We start from the raw sequence: 12,469 nt of genomic DNA on the forward strand, positions 1-12,469 counted from the left end.
ATTCCCATCTGTTCTAATAATTCCTTCCCAATGGGTCCTGCCACACTTACAATTCTTTAATTTTGGATCTAAAAGACTCCGGATCCCTCACCTTCTGCACAGTGTATTGCAGAAGCAGACCAACAATTGGATTAGCAATCCAGGGTTGATATTCTGGGGGAAAAGGATAACGTGGATAGTTAATGCGCTTCTGTAATGTCAAGTCTTGATCTTCAGATTCGTTCAGTGGCAGTAGGTCAGGCCCCTCAAAACCAGGCACTTACTGGTTTTAAAATCTCTGTATTGTTATTTGTATAACAAGAGTTGGTGGAGGCCCCACCCACTGTCAGAGCCCCACTGCGCTAGGTGCTGCACAAAGACACAGTCCCTGCACCAGGAGTTCTTATAACCAAAATAGACAAGTCAGTAGTTCTCCAGGCAGCCACAGGGGTCTGTCCATGTGCCACTTGTTCCATGAATGGGCCTCGAGGGAGAGTATAGGTGAAGCAATATAAGGAATGGAATGAGGAGGAAACTCAGCAAGGGGGCACTGATATTTGGCATGGGGCAGATCTTCAATTGTAAGGTGTCCTAGCTTCATGATCTGCACCCAAGATGTCTCATTAGTACGCAGAGCTGGCTTATATAGTCTGTTAACCCTCATAATCTATTTTAATGCAATGTCCCAGAACCTGGGTACCTTCCAGTCCTAATATCTGGCTTATATAGCATGTTTGCCCGCATAGAATCATAGAAGATGAGGGTTGGAAGGGACCTCAGGAGGTATCTAGTCCAACCCTCTGCTCAAAGCAGGACCAACTCCAACTAAATAAACCCAGCCAGGGCTTTGTCAAGGTACACCTTAAAAACCTCTCAGGATGGAGATGCCCCCACCTCCCTAGGTAACCCATTCCAGTGCTTCACCACCCTCCTAGGGAAAAAGTTTTTCCTGATATCCAACCTAGACCTCCCCCACTGCAAGTTGAGACCATTGCTCCTTGTTCTGTCATCTGCCACCACTGAGAACAGCCTAGCTCCATCCTCCCTGGAAGCCCCTTTCAGGTAGTTAAAGGCTGCTATCAAATCCCCCCTCACTCTTCTCTTCTGCAGACTAAACAAGCCTAGTTCCCTCAGTCTCGCCTCATAAGTCATGTGCTCCAGCCCCCTCATCATTTTCATTGCCCTTTGCTGGACTCTCTCCAGTTTGTCCACATCCTTCCTGTATTGGGGGGGGACCCAAAACTGGACACAATACTCATTACTCATAATCTACGTTAGTACAATGTCCCAGAATCTGGGCGCCTTCCAGTTCTAAGATCTGGTTTATGTACCTTGTTAATCTATTTTAACTTGACATCCCAGGGGGGGGAGAGCCACGCTGTACAGATCTTGTGGAAGAGGCCTGGGTTTAAGGGCTGCTTAAAGAGTTGTTACTCTACAGTTCTAGCCACATGGGGGAAAGCCTTCTAAGCTGAGAGTAAAGATGGTTTTGTGGGTAAGGCTCTGGCTGGGGATCTGGTTCAGTTCTTGGCTTCACCACAGAGCCCCGCCGTGACCTTGGGTAAGTCACCGCTTTGCTCCGTGCCTCAGTTTCCCCATATGTAAAAAGGCAGTAGCACTAGGTCAGCACAATGGGAACACAATTTGGATGATGTGCCAAGCGCAGGTTGCTGGTCAGGCGAGACAAAAGACCAAGCTGGAAATATACTTGGCCAGCCTTCATGTTCTGAAAAAAATTATCCTTCCAAGTCAGTCCTTTCACCGGGGAAGAAGGTAACTGTCTGATGGCCCATCTCATAAATTGGAGGCACTTTTGAGCTGGATCCAACCTTTCTGAGCCTACTTCTCACATGGGCCGACCCAGAACCCCTGATCTAAAGACCCCCCAGGTCCAGAGGTAGAGCGGGACAGCATGGCTGGATCCTCGCTGTATTACACACACACACATACATGTTGCACCTTAGCTATAGAAAGCGTCGGCTCCAGTATTACAACCACCCCAGTTGTCTCCAGCCCAAATAGTCGCTTTTCTAGAGGAAAGGAAACTGAAGGCAAGTGTTTGGTGAGTAAATGCTCCCTTTGGCGGGTTGAACTAAAAGGAGCCATAGTTTAGGCTTAGTGCAGTCTTCTGTGTAGGTGAGAATAGAACACCCTAAAGTTCCACCTAAATCCTCAAGGTGGGGTACCCCCTATGCTTGTAAATGGCACCTGTGGCCCCTAATGTCATTGCAGTGTAGCAGGAAAATGAGCGCCATTTCTTTGCTACCACTAGATCTGAGAGCGCTGCAAATTACATTGGCTGCAACTGACGCCTTGCCCCCCCCCCCACCCCCCCCCCCCGTTAGTTACATTTAAAAAAACAAACCAAAAAAACCCCCAATGTGTATCATGCGCATATTCATCGGTGTGGCCACCGACGAGTGAATTTATGCACAGTGCCCAATCTGCAGCCCGCCTGATCATTTAATTTGTATAAATGAAGGTTCATTAGCGTGTAGGGACCCTCCCTTCCCCAACTCCCCCCCTTTAAAAGCAATTTGTACTTTAAATTTGCTGCAGGCTTTGGAAAAGAAGGTGTAACGTCAGCTACAAACTGATTAAAACACACTCCTCCATTGAGCAGTCAGGTAATCAGCTCAGCGCCAAAGTGGGTGGTCTGAAAACTGAGTTTAACAGCCCAGACAATGGGGTTTTTCCGCCCCCCTCAGTTGGGGTTTAAATTTGAATTGAATAAGTCACCATGCTACCAATTGGCTCCGTTGAGCAACGGCCCTGCTTAATAGCTGCACTGTTTCATGGGGCGAGTTCGTTTTTATGCTACCGTGTTTGGTAAGAGGGTGAGGTCTGGATTCGCATCAAGGGCTTCAGCGCTGGATTCGGATGCTACGGGTTGGCTTTTTTTTTTAACCGGTCACAGCACTCCGCTCCTGTCAGCACTGATGGTCACTGAGTCCAGTCAGTACTGAACAGTACTTGAAAACCACCACCCTGTGAGCATTGGGAAAGGCTGGATCCTGGGTCAGGTTTGCTATGAAGCTAGACGTCTGTGCGCCACGTTCGGCGCTGCTCCTGTGCTGGGCATGTCCCATTTGTTGATGTTGCCTGTACCCTGGGAGGGATTACAGGTCAGCGCCAGCCGAGCAAAGGGCAGCCTAGGGGGTTCCAGTCCTGCTCGAGCTCGGCAACTCCCCAGGCATCTTGCCGGCACTCCCCCTGCAAGCTGTCTTTTGCGTGGGAAGGCAGCTCACTTTTAGCCTGAAGCCAGGGGCAGCTCCATGAGCAGATCCCCAAGGGCAACCACTTTAAAAGGGAAGAGGCTTGCAGCAGGTTAAATGCCTCCCTTACTCTGAGAGAGCTCAGGCCAACCATGCAAGGAGTCTACACCCTGACGTGCGGCCCAGGGGTTACGACGCTCGCCTAGCACGTAGGAGACGTGTGTTCAGTTCCCTCCTCTACAGGCTTCCTTGGCGCACGGCCCAAAGAGAGTGCAAATCAGTAGACGTTAGGCACCTAAATCCCTTTGCGGACCTAGGCCTTAGTCTCGCTCTGCCTCAGTTTCTCATCTGAATGATAGCACTTCCCTACTGGACAAAGGGGCCCTGAAAATAAATACAACAAAGCGGGTGAGGGTCTTAGCCACTGCCTTGAAGGGGGACAGAGAAGTACGTTAGGCAGAAGCTGTTCTCAGCTCGTGTTAGATCCAAATTTACATCCGCTGCACACACACACCCCCCCCATAGTGCACACTCCCATCTTGTTTTCCTTCCTGGAAAGGAGTGCCACTGCCAGGGCAGAAGCCGGACGCCGAGGTTATGCGCTAACACAGGCTCGCTGGTCAAAGAACAAATGGTGCTTTCTGCTTGTGGCTGCTGCATGCCAGGGGCTTCGTGCCATGTCACCCCCTCCTCCCCTTACCCCCCCCCCCCCCCGACTCGGCTGCGAGCAGAACAAAGGAGCTGATGGACAAGCAGACACAGCCGCTAAATGCAGCTGGCCACATGATGCATGGCAGGGAAAGGACCTTCTGTCTGAGCCATCTCCAGAAGGTGAGAACATGGCTTGCCGGACAGAAGCGCGCGCGCACGCGCGTGCGTGTGTGTGTGTGTGGGGGGGGGCTCATGGCTAGTGACGGGGAAGTGTGCAGCGCACCATGCTGTTCCTTTAAGCATCTTAGCCACGCCCCCAAATTGGCAGGCCACACCCCAGTGGGTAGGGGAGGCGGGACCTTAACTGTGGGCTTGTGGATAAAGCACTGGGTGGGGCTTTGGGGCTATCAGGGTGCTGGCACCGTCTGCCTGGCAGGTTCTAGGTAAGACACTTACGCTCGGTATGCCCCAGTCATAACATGGGCGAGATACACGCACATCGACAGGAGGCTAGGGGAGCATCTTGAGCTCTGCCGAATAATAAGCTTACCGCGCACGTTTCGGGCCTCGCCCTCACGGCACTTTGCAAAGGCGGAAGTAGCATTGCCCCCATTTCACAGGTGGGGAAAACTGAGGCGAAAAGCATGTTGCCCAAGTTCCCCCAGCAGGTCAGCCAAAGAACCAGGACTGGCACCCACGGCTCCTGAGCCGCTAAGCTACACTCCAAGAACGGGCCAATTTTCTCCATTTAGGGATGTGCTACCCCATCTCCCTGCAAGCTCGTGAGCCTGTGGGGATGAGGCTGTGGGGAGAGGCTACTTGCCCCTGCCTGCCCCTCTCCCCCTATTTCCACAATACAGGGCAGGATTAAGCCTCGATCCTCCTTTGGTTCACCTGTCTCCCCCATCTCCTGCCCCCCCCCAAATCCTCCACCCTACTCCCCACCCTTGAGTCTCCTCCCCTGCCACCACCATTAACACCGGCCAGGAGAAAGCAAGGCAGGGGAATGACTGATTGCCACTAAGAAAAGAAAGATTTATTAGTGTTTATCCAGAAATACCGGCTTGCCTGCTGCTGAGCCAACCGCGCACAGCAGGCTGCAGATTGGGGATTTGCACCAACTCCATTCCAGGCAAGGCCATTTATCAAGCACACAGGGAGCGAGGGCCAGGAGGGAGGGGACAGCGGCATGCGCAGGCCCCCGCGCGGGGCTCGTGCGGCAGCTGCTGGTGTGGGGGGGGGCCCAGCGCAGCGCATGGTTAGTGGCCCTCCTGCAGACACCGGCTCCTTTGCCACTGCAGCCATGGGAACCCCTGGCTCTGTCGCTCCCGTGCTTTTGCTCTCGCTGACTTCAGCCCAGGCCCTGCAATCATTTTTCTCCCTCGGACTCGCTGAAGCAAGCAAGACATGTCAGCGCCTGATGAAACCCCATTTTCACTGATTAGCTCCCTTAAAAATATTTCATTTATCAGTGCCAAGAGTTAAGTACTTCCCACTTGCGGGCAGCCGAGTGTGTCTTGTTGACTATGTAGCACGTCAATTTACATTGGCAGTGACAATGTTATAGTAAGCGCTAATGTCCCCTCTTTCCTCCCTCCTCCCCCCCACCCCAACGCGAGCCCAGCAAAGCTTAGACCTATTTTATTTCGGCACTGCCTTCTTCTCGTCTGCTGAAAGAAAAGAAAGACGGGGGGGGGGGGGGAAGGGGCTGAAAAGAAGCCCTGTTGGGTCTCTTTTTCTATGTTAGTCATTTGCAAAGTCATAAATTTCAATTTCCTCCCACTCAGTTGCATTATTACCTGGGCCTCAAACAACTTTTGCACTCATTTATTCCCAAATAGAAATGCAATTGCCTCTGATATTTTGCAAATGATATCTGGCTGGAACTCCATTTATATTTTGCCAAAAGAGTTATTTCGCCTCCTTTGGGGTTGTTGACTTTTTTTTTTAAACACCTTTATTTGCATCTTCTGTGTTTGGTTTCCCCCTTCTCCCCCCTCCCCACCTGGCCCTTCAGCTTATTAACAAACTCACGCAAAGGAGACATTTGTTTCGCTTTATTTCCCAATGTCCCGCTAAAGCTTTTTAACATGCTGGGATTTTTTTTTCTTTAAATGACAAAAGGGTGGAGGCGGGTGGAAGAAGTCCGGGGGTGTCGGATTTGTGAACGTACAAAGCCAGAACTGCAACATTAAGGCTGCGGCGCAGTGCGTCGGCTGAAGTGAATAGGCTGAATTTACAGGGCTCTGGAAAACAACGGCTGAAATGAATAGGAGCAAGTCCAGCTCCATTTTTCAGGCTTGCTGAGAAAGTGCATTAAATAAAAAGGATGTTTTTGGAGTCCGGTCTCTGTCAGGAGCCAGCATTCAGCTGAGACATTGGCTTAACAGTTCATACCTGATCCTGCTCCTTCCTGAAATTTGATAGGAAGGGGACAAAAAAGCAAAGGAAATGAGAGGCCCAAGATCAAACTTTTAGGGAACAGTAGCTAGAATCAGAGATGCGGTGAGGATACAGAGGAACACGTCTAACTCTGGATTCCTGAGGCCAAATCTTCAGCTAGTGAGCTTTAGATCTGGCTCAGTTTGCTTAAATGCTGCTCCATAATACAGAGCTCAACCCCCAAATCCTCACCCACTGCGAAAAATAATATGGTTGCATCATGATGATTAGGATATTTAGAGTAAAAATCTTGGAGGAGAAAACCAGATGAATGAGACTCGAGCCCGTGATGTGGTTTCCTTTGCCTACTTCCAATCACAAGTTGATGTTTTCCCACTGAAAACCCTAGGTCAGAGTATAATTAAAACTGGAGATGAACAACTGGCTCTGGAACTTCATTGCTGAAACACTTTGAAGGGGCCCAGATGACTCAGGAAACTGAAATGCAGCATCTCCGCCTTCCTGCCCTAGAAAGCTGCTCCAGCTGCAGCCCAGGTCCACGGTGATTGAAAGACTTTAATAGCTGATGAGTCTCCGGTGTCCATCACGAAATGAACTGTTAATCTCATGAATCATCAGTGCCTAGAGGAGAAGGGTCCCTAACTGAACTGGGGCCCTGGCTTGACGTCACAGAGGACAAGCCCAGAACTGAATTTACTCTCTAGCTCCTAGAGTGGGGGTCCTTCTAACACAAGGGTGAGACCCATTGACGAGGAAAGTGGGGAAACATCCAGTTTCTTCTGCGGTCCCGGAATCCCCAGTTTTTCCCATTCGTGGGTCTCCCGTCGCATTCACTCAACATATCCATGTGGATGGCGTGAGCCAATGTGCTTTGAAAGTAACTCCCCCCTCCCCGCCCAGAGAAAAACAGCTGTGGATGTAGGAAGCATGGTGGGCATAACTATGTCCAGTAGGTCTGTAACTTCCCACCTGTGAGCAACAGGGACTGGAGACGGGCCTGAAATGCTAAGACTGGATCCAAGTGTTTTTCCATATTCCAGGGTGTCTGAGCCCTTCTCCGCTAAGGGTTATCATGCCCAAATGCCCAGAAGGGAGTGCTGTGCAAGAGGATCGCCATTACCCTCAACGGCAGCAGGGACTCAGCTGCCTCCAGGGCCCCATCCCCACCTCCCCAGGACCCATCTGCATTGCTGGGGCACCGTGTGTACCGGGAAGGAGTCGAGGCAAGCTCTTTGCATTGTTTCCCACAGCAACCGGAGGGGAAAGCTGTGCAAAAGGTGAATATGCTCCCAACACAGCCCCTGCCCCCTGCATCTTAGACCCTCTCTTCAGTGGGGGGTTGCAGGGGCTCTCCCAGACTTGGTAGGACCCACATTCCTAGGAACATAAGTGTGCAGGCTCAGCCTTCTGCAGTACCCATTGCATGTGGGTCAGCCTCCTCTGTATGCCAACTCTGGGGCTGTAGAGCTCTGAACAGGACATTTCAGACCACTTGGGGGGTAGGCTGAGGCCTGGGCCGGTCCCTGGGGTATGCTGCTGGCTAGATCAGTGGTGTAGACATTCAACAGAACAGAATCAGTAGTGGAGCGATACTGCAGCCAGGTCAGGGGGAAGCATCCGTTCCTTCAGACACTGGGGCTGTGTGAAACCTGGTCTGAATTTCACCCAACTGCAGTTTGTTTCCGCTAGTCCAGATTCCGCTGGAGCACCCCTGTAAATCTGGAGTAGCTCCACTGAAGTCACACTGGATTCACACCAGTGTGAACAAGATTAGTTAAAATTTCTCCCAGCGAGTGCCGAGAGCCTGGTTTGATTTTTAGGACTGGCAAAGCCAACCCCTAGCACTGGCTCTGCCTTGCCCTTAGCCTAATCCGGATCCTGCTCTTTTATCCCACCCATCTCTGTTCTCTGCTCCGCATCGCTTGTGCCGGCGCAGAGATCATGTCACTTGCCCCCTGCCTGAGATTATTTTGGCTCCATAGGTTTCCCTGTAACCCAAGTTATTTTTGTTATTGCTTCTGAAGCCAATACCAGGATCTCTGGGCTGGTGTTCATTCTAAAGAGACTTTAAATTAACTAATTCCTGGTGCCATAGCTGTAGAGAGGCCAGATTAATTATCTTTAGGCAAACATTTTAGCATGTTCAGCCTCCCCAGATCTCCCTCCCCAAGGTTAACAACACTGGGAAATATTAAAGGCCGCACACCCAGGAGATTCCCTTGTTTTGCTCATTGGCACAGGCACATTAACACCTAGACGGCTGCATCCTTTCTTAGAAGAGAATGGAATGTGTCCAAGAAGGCAGAGCAGGGGACTAAAAGCCAATACATACAGTCTTATGACTTTTGACAGGTCACTAGGAAGCTAGCGTCAGCCTGTTCCCTAATACTGGGTAATATCGCTCAGCGTGCCCAGATGTATAGCAAAGGGTGTGATTAACACAGCACCTGGCCTGTACCTGCTTGGCATTGGCTGTACACAGGGGACCAGATGCTCAGACGGTGTCAATGGGCACTGCATTATTGACTTCAGTGGACCTGCGCCTGCTTATAACTGCTGGGGCTCCGCCCCACTTTCCTCCAGGTTTTTAAAGAGCCATTTGTCTTTTCTACACTGGTGAGTTTTGGTGTCATTCATTATGATTTGCTGCATGTAAGTGGTACATGAGGGGTTAATTGCTGCCAGAAGGTGACCCCTCACTGTGGAATAAAGATGCACCGACTTTATCACCCCTCATCACTGCACAATATAGCTGACAAACTGTCTGAGAACCCTGTGCCTGGGCTGTCATGAGCAAAGTCTGCCTCCATGGGAAAAATTTTTTCCCTTATCAGCAGGTTATTGGATAATTGTCCACTACAGGATTTCTTGCTCAGTCCTTTGAAGCATCTGGTATTGGCTGCTGTGCTATATGGAATCATATTCTGTCTGAAACTGGAGGCATTTATTAAAGAAAAATTGCTACAATTACAACATAAACAGGCTTCCACACTACTTGAGTTCCAACTTTGCCTGCCTTGTTTACCAGCAACTACATTCTATGTACCACACAGAGACATCTAGTGGCTTAATAATATAATGCAAGTAAATATATTATGCTGGTGGCTGTCAGAAAAAAGATATTAAACTTAAATGGCTTATTGGTCTGACCCAGAATGACAACTCTCATGTTTCCATTAGGTGGTTGTTTTTTGATAAGAACAATAAAAAAGGACTGTCCTGAGGCCCATCAAACTCATTTTTACTTGTGGCCTGACCTAGAATTTGAACTTGGAGCTACAGTGATTAAAAGCCTAGAGTAGTAACTCATGCTCGTCCCTGTACCCTTAGAATTTATTAACATTCAGTCAATGAGGAATAGCAATATATATACTGTATATGAGAACAATCTGAAGGTAAGGGCGTGGTTTGCTTTAATATACTTTTGCACATATTAGCCTGTCTGCTTGGTTTCTGATGCCCTCAGAGGTCAGGATGCGATCCAAATTTACTGAGCTAGTAACCACCAAAAGGAGCTATGTTGCAGCATCATTGAGAACACCACCAAGCCAATAATTGATGGGACCGTGTTTTTGGTGAAACAGAGGTGCCCACAATGGATTTTTGTTAGGCATTAAGCATGATCACAGGCTGGAAGGTGCCTGTTTTATTTTATTAGCTAGCACTGCACAGGAATCTCCATTCACCCACGTTTGCACAGTTATAATGCTTCTGGCTTTAAAAGATCTAGGCATCTGGGGTTTTTTTTTCCCATCCACTGTTCTAAAAGAGCTTTACACAGGCAAATAGGTATTATTGACCCCCCATTGTATAGATGGGGAAACTGAGGAACGGAGCAAAACATGCGACTCACTCAAAGATGTCACAGCCTGGAATAGACACCGGGTCTCTCTCTCAATTCCCAGCCCTACGTCCAATCCCGTTACAGCTCTGGCCAGACATACCCTGGATCTTAGAACAAAAAGGAGAAGGAGAAAGCACAAACTTTTTTTGTTCTGATTGACTTTACTGTAACTCCCCTTTAAGTCTGAGCAGGCTATTAAGAAATATCAGGGTCTTCTGTGCTTGTTCTAATGCAGGAACAGTACAATGCCCAGATACCGTGGTGATGGGCACCTTACACATACATGTAAATTCGGGGGGAGCGACCGCCTTTTATCAGTTATAACAATGATATCTTTATTTGAAGTGGGGAACGCTCTGACCTGCTGCTGGTGTGCTCAGCCTACCGTGCTGACCAGCACTGTCTCATTGTTTCTTTGCACTTCCCCCTCTGTCTGTATCCATCTGCTGTCTCTGGTCTCCTACTTAGACTGTAAGCTCTTTGGAACCGGGACTGTCTTTTTTGGTCTGTGTTCGTACAGCACCTAACACAACGGGGCCCTGATCCATGGCTGGGGCTTCCAGGTGCTACCTCAATACAAATAAAAAATAATACTTTACAACATAGTAATTACAAAAATCCATGCAGAAACATTTGCAAGTTTCCTAGTGAAAAACAGGGCGTGTAGCTTGTATCGCCACTCTCTGGGCCTGACCAGCGCCAATGGACACCAACCTAAAGAGAGACCATTCAAAGACTGGCAGGTAATTAATTCCTCCTTTTATATGTACAAGGTGTAGATAGGTTACATCTAAACTATGAGCAGGGTCTGAGTCCCCCACTGGGTCACAAAATCTGAAACCGGACAAGTTACAATTATGTTACTGTATTGCCTAGGGACCTTGATAATGGAGCCAGGCCCCAGTGTGCTAGGCGCTGTACAAACAGGACTAAAAGACAGTCCTTGCCCTAAAGAGCCCTTCTTTTTCTTCTCCCTCCCTGTCTCGCTCTTCCCTCCAGCTCTTTTCCCACCTGTCAGCACTTAAACCTGGCTCCTTTTATACAGGAATCGCCTGGTTCCACTCAGGTAGGGCTCAACCTGTAATCAGTGTTGGTTTAGCCCCAGAATCTTCAGCCCATGGGGCAAGCCCCCCTGTTGAAGCACCAAACTCCCGCTGGGAGTTAGGCCCCTGCATATCTTTAAAAATTTGGGCCTTCGTTTCTCTGTGCGTCAGTTTCCCACATGTAAAATAGAGATACTGATCCTTTGTCTCTCTTTCCTCTTTAACTTGTATGTTCTCAGAGGTCGGGACGGAGTCTGACTACGTGCAGTACCTAGCACAATGGGGTCTTTTGGTGCTGCTGAAATCCGAACAGCAAAAACAACAGTCTCATGCAATTTCATCGGCAAACCAGGTGAGCACGGCAGTTGTGCTTTGAGAGTTTCAGCCCACATGAAAATCACAATGTCTGGGGATCACACGACTTGAACCCCACAGAGTGAGAAGAAAGGGAACATTTGCAGGAACCCCAGGAAATGAGAACCGCCGAGGTTTTCTGAGCTCTGCTACGGACCTCTGGGGGTTTTTTTGGTTTTTTTTTTTAATTCCCCTGTGGTTTTTAAACTTAAAAAAATGCTTCATTTCTCTCCCTTTCTCATTCTCCTGAAATCCATAAAGCTATAATTAAAATGTCATCGTGAGACTGCTCAATATTTGTCAAAAGTAGGCCCGTGGAAGGTGTAGTTTAGGATCCAGATTCTAAGCAAACGTAAATCTGTCTAGCTCCATGGACTTCAATGGAATTACGCTGATTGACACCAGCCAAGGATCTGGCCCTAGGATTTTAAGTTTTCTTGCCCATCTCCGGATATCTAAGGGGCAAATCCAGAGACACATTTTCAGCAAGCTGCTTGTGAATATCCTGGGCCACGGCAGTAAAAAAAAACAAAACAAAACAAACAAAAAATAACCCTTAGATTTTTAAGGAAGGCTGCATAGCCACATTTTTTTTTTTTTTTTGTCAAAGAAATGTACATTTCAATTTATAGCATCTTCCTTTTAAATGGAGTAATCAGACTTCATGTCTTCTATTCTGTTTTTAACTGGTTGCGACTCAGTATTTATTGTTCAGCCAACCATTCCACTTAGGCAAAATGCCCCTTAATATGCTCCATAAAGAAACTTTACCCATTTGGCTCATGGTGCTGTTAATTTGCATATCATTACCATCTTATTAGATTTATGGCTCCAATGGAAGCTTTCCACCCTCCCTGTTACCCTGTGCTTGAAATCTACAGGCTTTCCTTAATACAGAGCAACTCTGGAATGTTTTTCCTGTAGCGTTTGCAAGGTAAAATGTATTCCAAAGAGTTGACGGCATAAATATAACAAGACAT

This window comes from Emydura macquarii, unplaced genomic scaffold (assembly GCF_026122565.2).
Source record: "Emydura macquarii macquarii isolate MOO-44397 ecotype Brisbane River unplaced genomic scaffold, CSIRO-AGI_Emac_v2 contig_2805, whole genome shotgun sequence".
NCBI classification, from domain to species: Eukaryota; Metazoa; Chordata; order Testudines; family Chelidae; genus Emydura; species Emydura macquarii.